Below are 12,384 nucleotides of genomic sequence, written 5' to 3' on the forward strand. Positions count from 1 at the left end.
TTAATGACTAAGTCACAAGGTTGGAGTTCGAGTTTGACAATTATGAAGTTTAGATGAAGTTCGACAAGGCAAAAAGATTGAAAAAAAAAATTGACAATAAATTCTTCTTATACAATTTTCCAAAAATATATAAATATATATGATCACAATTCCCAACTATGGGACAATTTCTTACTTTGTACAAATGATTGCAAGTATGATCATTTTTTACTTTTATTCGCTAATAAATAGAATTAAAATAAAAAATAATAATCATTTTATTTATTCTTTACTAACAAAATAAAACTGTGAATATTTAAGAATTAAAAATAATAATAATGTAGTCTAATTATAAATAGATTAGTAATCATAAATATTAAATTAAATATTAATACTTTACTCATTATAATACTTGTGTTTCACTAATAAAATAAGATTAAAAAAATTACTTTAAATTCCAATTCCAATTCGAAAATGAACAATCAAACACAAGAAAAAGATATTCCCAGTCATATTCCATTCCAATTCCAATTTCTAAATTGACAACCAAACATAAAATATGGATTTGTATATTCATCTTCCGTGTCAACCAAATGATCCAACTATCTTCTTAAAATGCATAACCAAATTTTTGAAAGCCCGATTATAAGATAACCTGGTTATGAGACAAATTCGTCTCCTCCAACCAAATAAAGCCTTAATTCTATCAGTGGAATTGTGCACTCCTCTAAGATGCCTAGTGGAAGTTTGGCCACTCCTAGTATCAATTCTATTTTATATCTTCCATTCTCTCCATGGTGATGATGGTGTTAAACTAGCCACCCAATTCAATGAGTAATTCCAAACTCTTGCTGAGGTGTCAGGCCCATGAAGATGTGTGGAGCCTGATATTACACAATTCAATTTTATTTTCCCCACACAAGCTTAAAACATGATTGAACACTCCATTTTGTGCATGGCCTGCAATCAATGTTATTCTGTCCTTTGGATGACAACTACATTACGTCAAATGGTTGGCATACTTTACGTCTTGACCCACCTCTTACCCTTGTGATGTCAATCATATGTGCCAATGCCAAAAGGAAAAATGCAAACTGGAAACCGTTCTGAAAGGGAGTGCACTGAATGAGATAGAGAATCCAAAATAGTTGGTCATTGGTTTTTACCACTGGAACCCCTTGCACAACTACTCTTCGGTTCTAAATTTGTAAGGCCATTGTTACACCGAGAGGCGTTCTATACAATGGCAGCACAAATGCCCAGCACGGTAATATGCCAAGATTCCTTGTCAATAAAAAAGAATTGGGAGCAGCTACAAACTTCCAAATTAAATATTAAAAAAGAATTCTCAAAATAATAGTTGGCCGAAATAATAAGAAGCCAAATGGAGGCCGAAATAATAGGGGCCGAAAAAGTAGAGGCGAAAAAATTTCAATATGATTTTTATTTTTTGTTATATATAATTTTGCATGCACATTCATACTTATTTTTTGTGGGGAGTGGGAGAATTTGAAACAAATTTGTGGAATGTGAAGAGACGTCTGTGGGGGGATATGAGGAGTCTCTCAGAAGTTATAAAACCAAGGCTCCTCATACCCCTTTTTAACTCCTCCTTTCCTCCATCATAGAAACCCTCGTAGAGCACAAATATTCTTAGAGCTTTGTAGATCAGTGATGGAGAGAAGCTAAAGCCTTGAGAAGATCAGGTAGATCACAAAGAAGTTACAGAAGCTTGGAAGCCTCAAGAATGCATTTTCATTTAAGTTGTATCGTTGCTCATTCGACCAGGAGGAGGAGGAGGAGAAGCAAACTAAAAGGCATAGATCTAAAAGTTTTGTTCTGCGAGCTCTCATGGCGGATTACACCCTGAAAGAGGATCTCCAATGGAAATGGTGGTCAGAAAATTCTATTTTGTGAGGTCACCTGGAAATTTATGTTGCAAAGGAGGATTGTGAGGGGAGGCAGTTTGTTATTCTGGTGGATTATTTGAAGCAGCCTATGTTTAAAGATCTACTATGCATGGCGGAGGAAGAGTTTAGCTTTGATTATGTTACCAGAATTCTCACAATTCCCTGCGATCCGAAATATTTTGAGGAGATTATTAATAGATTGAAATTTTCAGGCGGCATTCTTGTGAAATCTTCATCGTCTGGATGTGCTTTCAATTCAAAGTCTTATTTCAGTAATAACAAGGCTCTGATGGTGCGATGAGGATGATATTGTCCTCCTGATCGTGTATTATAGTATTTGACCTTGAATTTTGATGCGTTACTAACTGAAGTAACCTGTATTTCATTTTATTCTCTCTGCCATGGCTTTCGACTGCAGAATTGAGCGAAATGACGAATTTAATGTCAAAATATTGAAATGGTAGGGTAAAATATTGCAGAAATCTTTTTTTATTTCTTGTAAAGAGAATGAGGTTTAATCTGTAAATGCATAATGCGCATTATCAAAAATATCAAAAACACAATATCAAAAATATCAAAAATAGCACTTATCAAAAATATCAAAAACACAATTGCTATAGCAAAATGAGAATGGAAAAAAAACTTCAGTTTTTGTATTAATTCGCCTGCTTAAAATATATTACAATTGCCTTATTTTATATTGTGAAATGCCTCATATGGACTTTCACATGCTTATTTAACAACACTACAATCAAGACTAACTTTGTACTTAATCGAATTTTATCGAATGAGACTAGCCCAAGATTCCTATGTAACTGTTGTTATAACAAACATAGACAGCTGTAGAACTTGTGATTAATAATTTATAACTACTTGATTCTCTACATTTCATGCATAAATTCATGATTCTAATATTTTATAATACTTTGTATTATTATTGTTGCTGCTATTTTTAATTTTTTTATAATTATTGTTAGTCTTGATGTTGTTTTTAGTTTTATTATTGCAAATATTGATTATTAATATCTCTGAGTTCATCCAGAGAATAGTACTAAATCTAGAAAAACTTAGTAATAATAGTTTGAGATAACTGCAGAAAGTTTTTATTTCCACAAATATTCTCTTTCCTTTGAAAATCTGCTATTATTTTGGTAATGAATTGTAAAGTAGAAAGGAAAAACTTTCTATAAATCTTTTTTGATTACTATTTTGCTTGCAGTTTTCATTTGTTATGAAAGTTTATTATTTTTTCAAATCTTAAAAATAAAGATTTTTATATATGCAATTTAATTTTATTATTAAAATAATAAGATTTTGGAGGTTGTTAAATATTGAAGTTTAGAAATTATTTTAGATTTTACAAATGAATTTTAACATAATATTTATATTAAAGAAAGAAAAGATAATAAAATTGTTACTTAAATCAAATATAAAAATTATAAAATTTTACCTAAATTAATTAATTATATAAAAAACTATTAAAGATAATTAAGTTCTATTAAATGTACTTGATTTTATATTATAGAAATACAAACAAAAATTATAAATTGGGACAAACTTTAGAAATGAAGACAAATTTAAAGAGAGACAAATAACATGAGGTGACATGAGTGTGTGTGTGTGTGTGTGTGTGTGTGTGTGTGTGTGTGTGTGTGTGTGTGTGTGTGTGAGAGAGAGAGAGAGAGAGAGAGAGAGAGAGAGAGAGAGAGAGAGAGAGAGAGAGAGAGAGAGAGAGAGAGAGAGAGCATATCTATAGACAAGAAGGAGCTCATATTATGTTTCTTATAGAGGCATGTTTTATGTAGAGAAAGAGAAAAAAAAAAGAGATTATGAGGTGTATCTAGAGAGCAGGCACAAAGAGAGAGAGAGAGAGAGAGAGAGAGAGATTAGGGGTGTATCTAGAGAGCATAAAGGGAGAGAGAGATTAGGAGGAGTATCTAGAAAGTAGGGTGGGAGAGATAAGTGGGTGTCTCTAGAGATTAGAGAGACATATTAGATGGGCATTACTAGAGACTACACAAAGAGAGTGTATATTTAGATAGTGGGGCGAGATATTAATGGGTGTAGTTAGAGAGAGAGAGAGGGAGAGAGGGAGAGAGAGAGAGAGAGAGAGAGAGAGAGAGAGAGAGAGAGAGAGAGAGACGGGGGGGGGGGGGAGGGATTACATTATTAAAAAGGTTAATAAGTTGTATCACAATAGCACTAATCATGGGCACTATAATAGAACTAACCCAAATTAAAATTTAACCTGTCAGTTATCCTAACACCAAGGTAAAGTGTAATAATAGCACTAACATTAGCTATAATATGATTAGTAACCCAAAAATTATCTTAACATCAATAATAACACAAACCCTAATTCTAACTCTAACTCTAACTAGATAATTCTAATTTTAACCCTAACCCTAACCCTAACTCTAACTCTAACTCTATCTCTAACTTTAATTCTCCCCCTAACCCTAACCTTAACCCTTTATAATCCTAAATCTAATGCTAATTCTAACCCTAACCCTAATTCTAGCCCTAACCCTAAGCCTTACTATAACTCTAATCCTAACTCTAACTCTAACTCTAATGCTAATTCTAACCCTAAATCTAACCCTAATTTAAACCCATATTCTAACTCTAACTCTAACTCTAACTCCAACTCTATCTCTAACCCTAACCCTACCCCTACCCCTAATTCTAACCCTAACTCTAACTCTAACTCTAACTCTAACCCTCACTATAATTATAACTCTAACTCTAATTGTAACCCTAACACTAACCCTAACTCTAACCCTAACTCTAACCCTAATCCTACCCATAATCCTAATCCTAACACTATATATAATGCTAATACTAACCCTAACACTATATGTAACTCTAACTCTAATCCTAACCCTAATTGTAATCGTAAACCCAATCATAATTCTAACCCTAACTCTAACTCTAAACCTAAATCTAACCCTAAATCTAATCCTAACTCTAGCCCTAACCCTAAATCTGACCCTAACGCTAACTCTATCTCCAACTTTAACTCTAACTTGATCCCTAACTCTAACTCTAATTCTAACCCTAACCCTAACCCTAACCCTAGCCTCAATTCTAGCCCCAATTCTAACCCTAACACTAACACTAACACTAACACTAAAACTAACACTAATTATAACCCTAACCCTAACGCTAACTCTAACTCTAACCATAACCCTTATGCTAACCATAATCCTAGCCCTGATTCTAACCCTACCTCTAACTCCAACTCTTTTTCTAATTCTAATTCTAACTCTAACTCTAGCTCAAATCCTACCTCTAAATCTAACCCTACTCCTAACCCTAATTCTAACCCTAACTTTATTTGTAACCCTAATTCTAGTCCTAACCCTAATTGTTACCCTTACCCTAACTCTAGCTCTAACTCAATCTGTAACCCTAATTATATTTCTAACCCTAATTCTAACCCTAACCCTAATTGTAACTCTAATTCTACCCCTAATCTTGAACCAAACCTATATAACCCTAACTCTAACCCTAACCCAATTCTAGCTCTAACCCTAACCTAATTCTAACCCTAACTATAACTTTGTTCCTAATTCTAACCCTAACTATAACTCTAACTCTGATTCTTACCCTAACCCTAACCCTAACCCTAATTCTAACCCTAGCTCTAACTCTAATGCTAATTCTAATCCTAACCTTGATTCTTACCCTAAATCTAACTCTAACTCTAACTCTAACCCTGACTCCAACTCTAACTTTATCCCTAATTCTAGCCCTACCCCTAATTCTAACCCTAACTCTAACTTTGACTCTTTTTGTAACCATAACCCCATTATTAACCCTAACCCTAACTTTGACTATAAACTTACCCCTAATCCTAACCCTAACACTATATATAACTTTAACTCTAACATTAACCCTAATTCTAATCCTATTCCTAGCCCTAACTCTTACCCTAACCCTAAATCTAATAAGGTAACTTTAAGCCTAACCCTAATCTAATCCTGATCACAACTCTATCTCTAACTTTAACTCTAACTCTAACTTCAACCCTAACTCTAACTCTAATTCTAACTCTAACTCTTATACTAACACTAACACTAACACTACCTCTAATTTTAACTCTTACTCTAATTGTAACCCTAACCCTAATGCTAATCCTAACCATAACCCTAACACTAATCCTAACCCTAACCCTAATGCTAACCCTAACCATAACCCTAACACTGACCATAACCCTAACTCTAACACTAATTCTAATCCTAACCTTAATTCTAACCCTAAATATAACCCTAACTCTAACTCTAACTCTAACTCCATCCCTTATTCTAACTCTATCTCTAACCCTAACCCTAACTCTTATTTTAACCCTAACACTAACCCTAACTATATTTGTAACCCTAATTCTTACCCTTACCCTAACCCTAACTCTATCTCTAATCCTAACTATATTTCTAACCCTAACCCTAATCTCAACTCTAACTCTAATTTTAAACCTAACCCTAACCCTAACTGTAACTCTAACCTTGATTGTAACTCTAACCTAGACCCTAACTCTAGCTCTAATTGTAAACCTAACCCTAACAAGAACCCTAACTCTAATTCAAACTCTATCCCTTACCCTAATTTTCATCCTTATGCTAACCCTAACTCTAACTCTAACCCTAACCCTAACCTTAACACTAACCCTAACCTTAATTCTAACCTTAACTCTAACTGTAACCCTAACCCTAACCTTAACACTAACCTTGACCATAAACATTAATTTGCCCCTAACTCTAACCCTAGATCTAACTCTACCATAATTTGACTCTAACCATAACCCTAACCCTAACTTTAATCTTTGCTCAAAACTTTTCCCTAACCATAACTCTAGAACCTTAACCCTTACTCAAGCCCTAACCCTAAACCTAACCCTAATCTTGGCCCTATTATAACCCTAACCCTAACCATAACCATAAGTCTAACCCTAACCTTAACCATGAGCATAACTCTAACCGTAAACTTAACCATAAACATAACTCTATCCCTAACTCTAACCTTAAATCTAACTCTACCATAACTAGAATCTAACCCTAATCCTAACCCTAACTTTAATCCTAACTAAAACCCTAACCCTAATCCTAAATCTAACCTTAACCTTGACTCAAACCCTAACCCTATCCCTACAATAACCCTAACTCGAGCCCTATAATAACCCTAACCCTAACCCTAACCCTAACCATAACTCTAACCCTAACCTTAACAACATGGGCATAACTCTAACCCTTAACTCTAACCCTAAATCTAACTCTACCATAATTGGACTCTAACCCTAACCCTATCCCTTACTTTATTCCTGACTCAAACCTAACCTTGACTTTAACCTTAACCTTGACTCAAACCCTAACCCTAGCCTTACTATAACACTAACCCTAACCATAACCATAACTCTAACCCTAATCTTAACTATGACCATAACTCTAACCCTAACCTTAACCATAAACATAACTCTAATCTGAACCTTAACCATAACCATAACTCTAACCCTAACCTTAACCATAAACATAACTCTAACCCAAACCTTAACCATTACTCTAACAATAACTATAACCATAACACTAACCCTAACCTTAACCATAACTCAAACCCTAAACCTAACTCTAGCCCTAACCCTAATGCTACCCGTAACCCTTATTCTATCCCTAAGGTTAACATTGACTATAATGATAACTTTGTTCATAACCATATATCTATGTTTGACTATAATATTTTACATTACAATATGCCAAAAAGAAAATTACTTTTTTAAAACCATAATCCTACCCCTAACTCTAACCCTAAATATAACCCTAACTACAAATCTAATTCTATCATAACTAGACTCTAATCCTAACCCTAATCCTTAGTTTAACCTGAACACTAAAATCGTAACCTAACCGTAACTCTAACCTTAACCCTGACTCAAAACTCTAACTCTAACCTTAACCCTTACTTTAATCTAGATAAAAACCATAGCCCTAACCATAACCCTAACCTTAACCCCGACTCAAACCCTTACCCTAACCTTAACCTTGATGTAACTCTATATACAACCCTAACTCTAAATATAAACCTAACCTTAACCATCACCCTAAAACTAACCCTTTCTCTAATTCCAACCATAAATCAAATTTTAACCCTAACCCTAATCCTAATTATAACCCTAATTTCAACTCTAACTCTACCCCTTATTTGAGCTCCAATTCCAACTCTACCTCTAACTCAAACCCTAACTCTAATTCTAATCCTAACCCTAACTATATTTTTAACCTAAACCCTTATTCTTAACCTCGCCCTTACCTTAACCCTAACCCTAACTATATTTGTAACCCAAATTCTAACCCTAATCCTAACATTAACTCTAACTCTAATTCTAAACCTAACCCTAACTATAATCCCTAACAAGATTCATAATCCTAAAAATAACCCTAGCCCTAACCCTAATGCTAATCCTGACTCTAATTGTAACTCTATTCCTAACTGTAACTCTAACCCTATCCATAACTCAAACCCTAACAATAGCCCCAACCCTAAGACTAACCCTAACCCTAACTATAACTCTACTCTTCAATATAACATTTTACATAACAATATGCTTAAAAAAAATTGAATTAAAGTGATACAATTAAACACCATATATAGAATTAAAAAATAAGATATTCAATAATAATTTTATATTAAGTATACACTATTACATTTTTATAGTAAGTTTATACAATTTTATTTAAAAAGAAATAAATAATTCAACACTAACCTTAAAAAAATAGAAATTTTTTAAAAAATACTTTCCTTGTTGCGTCGCGATTGCCACTAGCTTATATATACCTCTATATATATTACACCGAGAGTAATCGTTCTCGAGGTGCCTATTTTCATTTTCATAATCTTGACTGTGATTAAAATAACCTTGAGATTAAATGAAAATAAAAATAGGCGCCTCGAGATTACTCTCGGCGTAATATATATAGAGGTATATATAAGCTAGTTGTTATTATGACTTGGAGCTTTGCATGTGAACTTCTGGATCGTGGAAGCCCAAACATCATTTTAGGTCACTTTAGCGACCAATTTTCATGAGGGCATCCATCATTATATGAAACGATAGAGGTATTTTCGAGTCATCATCCCCACATGGACATTCATCAAATGGTTCACGGGCTTTGCATATGGCTCCACATTTCTCATTCATGAATGAGGTAAACATTTTGAATGGAGATTCCAACCATTGTACTTTCAAATGATTCCTCACATCTGGCATCTGTTAGAAACAGTCAACAAATACACCCAGGCTGTTATAACTGAATTGTCTGTCTATCACACATTTCCTATTATGTTGCTAATAGATATGGATGCTGTCCTTGATACTAGGTCATACAGCCTTATCATCTTAGCCTCTAGAAACATCTTCTATTAATGCCCTCATCTCATAGGCTCTCTATATATAGAGGCCATTGCATAGGTTATATGAAATCAGTTCGATGAATAAAATTTGCTTCTCTCTTAAGTGTTTATTTCTGTTTTTTCCATTGCCAAGTATTTGTGCTTATTTCAGATCTTAGTAAATCTTAGATCTCTTATTTTTGTAATGGTATCAGAGCAAGGTTTAGCCAAGTTCAGCTGGAGATTTATTTAGAAATTCAACTAGAAATATTGCTAGAGGGTTTAGCTACAGGCAAATAGTTTGCTGAAAATGGTTTGTTTGCAGGGCTGATTTTTTTTTTTTTTTGAGTGATATTTGGTTGCAGGGCTGTTATGCTGCTGGAGTATTGCTAGATTTGTTTGAACTTGATCTTTTTGCTAGCATGGGTTCTTCAAATGAAGTTTTGCCTATCTTTGATGGAAGTGGTTTTGCAAATTGGAAGATTGCAGTCAAGAATGCTCTAAGGGAGAAGGCTTTATGGAGGATAGTAAATAAAAAAATTGGGGAACCTCAACAAACTGATAAAGAAAAGGAGTTGTGGAAATGTAAGTTGGAGCAAGCTAGAGGTATTATTGGTAAAGCTTTGAGCCCCAATCTAAATAGAAGATTTGTTGATATTGATAACCCAATAGAGTTGTGGGAGACTTTAGAAAAAGATTATAAAGATGCAGACATTGCTAGCACGTTTAGTATAGAAGAAAAATTGATGAATTTAAATCCATCTTATTTTGAAAAAATGTTTGATTACTTCAATGAAGTTACTTTTTTAAATACTCAGCTAAAAAAAATAGGTGCTGAATATGTAAAAAAAGATTTTCAGTTGATTGCAATGGTTGAAAGTAAGCTTCCCCAGCCATATAAAGTTTTTAAGGAATCAAGAAAAAGGGTTCTTCAACTAAATCCCAATACCCCCCAGCAAACTTTTGATCAATTTTGCAAATCTGTTTTAGATGAAGAAGTTCAGCTTATTAAAGAAGGGCATATTAAGAAGAATCATGCATATACAGCCAAAAGTAAATTCTTTAGAAATGATGAAAAAAAAAATTGGAAAGGAAATAATAATTTTTGAAATCATGAAGGTTCTAATCATTTTTCTAGAAATGATGATGCAGAAAAGCAAGTTGGAAGAAAGCCTTTTATTTGCAGGTATTGTGGAGGGGAGAATCACATGGAGAAGTTTTGTTTGAAGAAGAGGGACAATGAAAGGCAGCAATATAAGCCCAAGAAAGAAAGGTTTAAGGATGGAAAGAAGGATAATCATAGTTTCGTAGCTATCTCTTTAAAAAGGCAAGAGAAATCAAATGAGAAGGTAATTGCTTCACCCAAAAGTAAATCTAGTGTTAAAGGGGGATACTTTGCTTCAGATTCTAATAAAGAATGAATTTTAGATTCGGGGGCATCATCTCACATGACTGGAGATAGATCTTTGTTTATTGATTTTAATGAAGGGAAGAATTCAGATCAAGAAATTTCTATTGGCAATAAAATGAAACTTCTAGTTTTAGGAACAGGTACTGTTAATGTAACACATGGGTCTTTGAAAAATGTTTTATTGGTTAAAGGATTGGGGGTGAATCTTATTTCAGTATACAAAATAGTTCAAGCTGGATATGAGTTTTTCGTCAATGCTGATCAAGTTATTGTTAGAGATAGAAAAGACCCAAGCAATATAATTGCTATTGGTAGAGTTGATCATGAAGAGAATCTATTTAAATTTGTGGGGTTTCTTGATGATAAATATACACTCTCTCATGCTTTTATTGCTCAAACTGATTATATGTCACAACTTTGGCATGCTAGACTTGGACATTTAAATTATAAAAAATTACAAGATATGGTTAGAATGGATATGGTTAGAGGATTAACAAAAATTTCAGCTTGTGATGGTGTGTGTGAAGGTTGTGTATTAGGGAAACATCATCGAGATCCTTTTGATTCAGGTAAAGCATGGAGAGCTAATCATCCATTGCAACTTATTCATAGTGATTTATGTGAACCAGGATATCCTTCACTTTCAGGTGCTAAGTACCTTCTCACTTTTATTGATGATTATAGCAGGAGAGTATGGGTTTATTTTCTTGAAAGGAAAAAAGAAGTGTTTGAAGTATTTCAAAAGTTTAAGGCATTAGTTGAAAATCAAAGTGGCAAAACAATTAACTGTTTAAGGACAGATAATGGGGGTGAATATTGCAATTATGCTTTTGAGTCATTTTGTGAAAATTATGGTATTAAGGTGCAAAGAACAATTCCTTATACTCCTCAACAAAATGGGGTGGTTGAACGAATGAATAGAACTCTTTTAGAAATGGCTCGTTGTATGTTGCATTTTAAAAGTTTGCATAATAAATTTTGGGGTTTGGCTATTTCTTGTGCTGCACATATTATAAATAGAATCCCCACCAAAGCTCTCACAAATATCACCCCTGAAGAAGCATGGAGTGGTAAGAAACCTCACATTGGATATTTTAAAGTATTTGGGTGTATTGCTTGGGCACACATTCCTGATGCACGAAGGGAAAAGTTAGAACCAAAGAGTCACACGTGTTTGTTTATGGGTTATAGTGAAGAATCAAAGGCTTATAGGTTATATGATTTGACAACAAACAAGGTCTTTGTTAGTAGAGATGTGAAGTTTGATGAGCATTCACAACTTATAGCCACTCCTTCTCACTCTAGAACAAAAAATGCTTCTCATTTTTCAGATATTTTAGGAGGAAATGGAGACTACATTGATGAGGATGAGTTGTGCACTTCTACAAATGATGAAAATACTAGTGAAAACAACACAACTAATGCTTGTAATCAGACATTTTCTGTAGGTAGTAATGATGAAGAAGATAACTTTTCAGCTAGCCAAAAGACAAGGAGTGTTGAAGAAATATATAGGCAAGGCTCAAAGATCCAAGGGAGGAATGGTAGTGCTCTCATGGCCAAAGTATTACAAGTAAATGACCCAAGACCATATGAGGAAGCTAGAGGGAAGAAAGAATGGGAGCAAGCTATGGAAGAAGAATATGATGCTTTGATGAAAAATAAAACTTGGGAACTTGTGCAACTTTCCAAAGGTAAGAATGT

This window comes from Cupressus sempervirens, chromosome 7, assembly GCF_028749045.1.
Source record: "Cupressus sempervirens isolate cs-2001-9-10 chromosome 7, ASM2874904v1, whole genome shotgun sequence".
Taxonomy (NCBI): domain Eukaryota; kingdom Viridiplantae; phylum Streptophyta; class Pinopsida; order Cupressales; family Cupressaceae; genus Cupressus; species Cupressus sempervirens.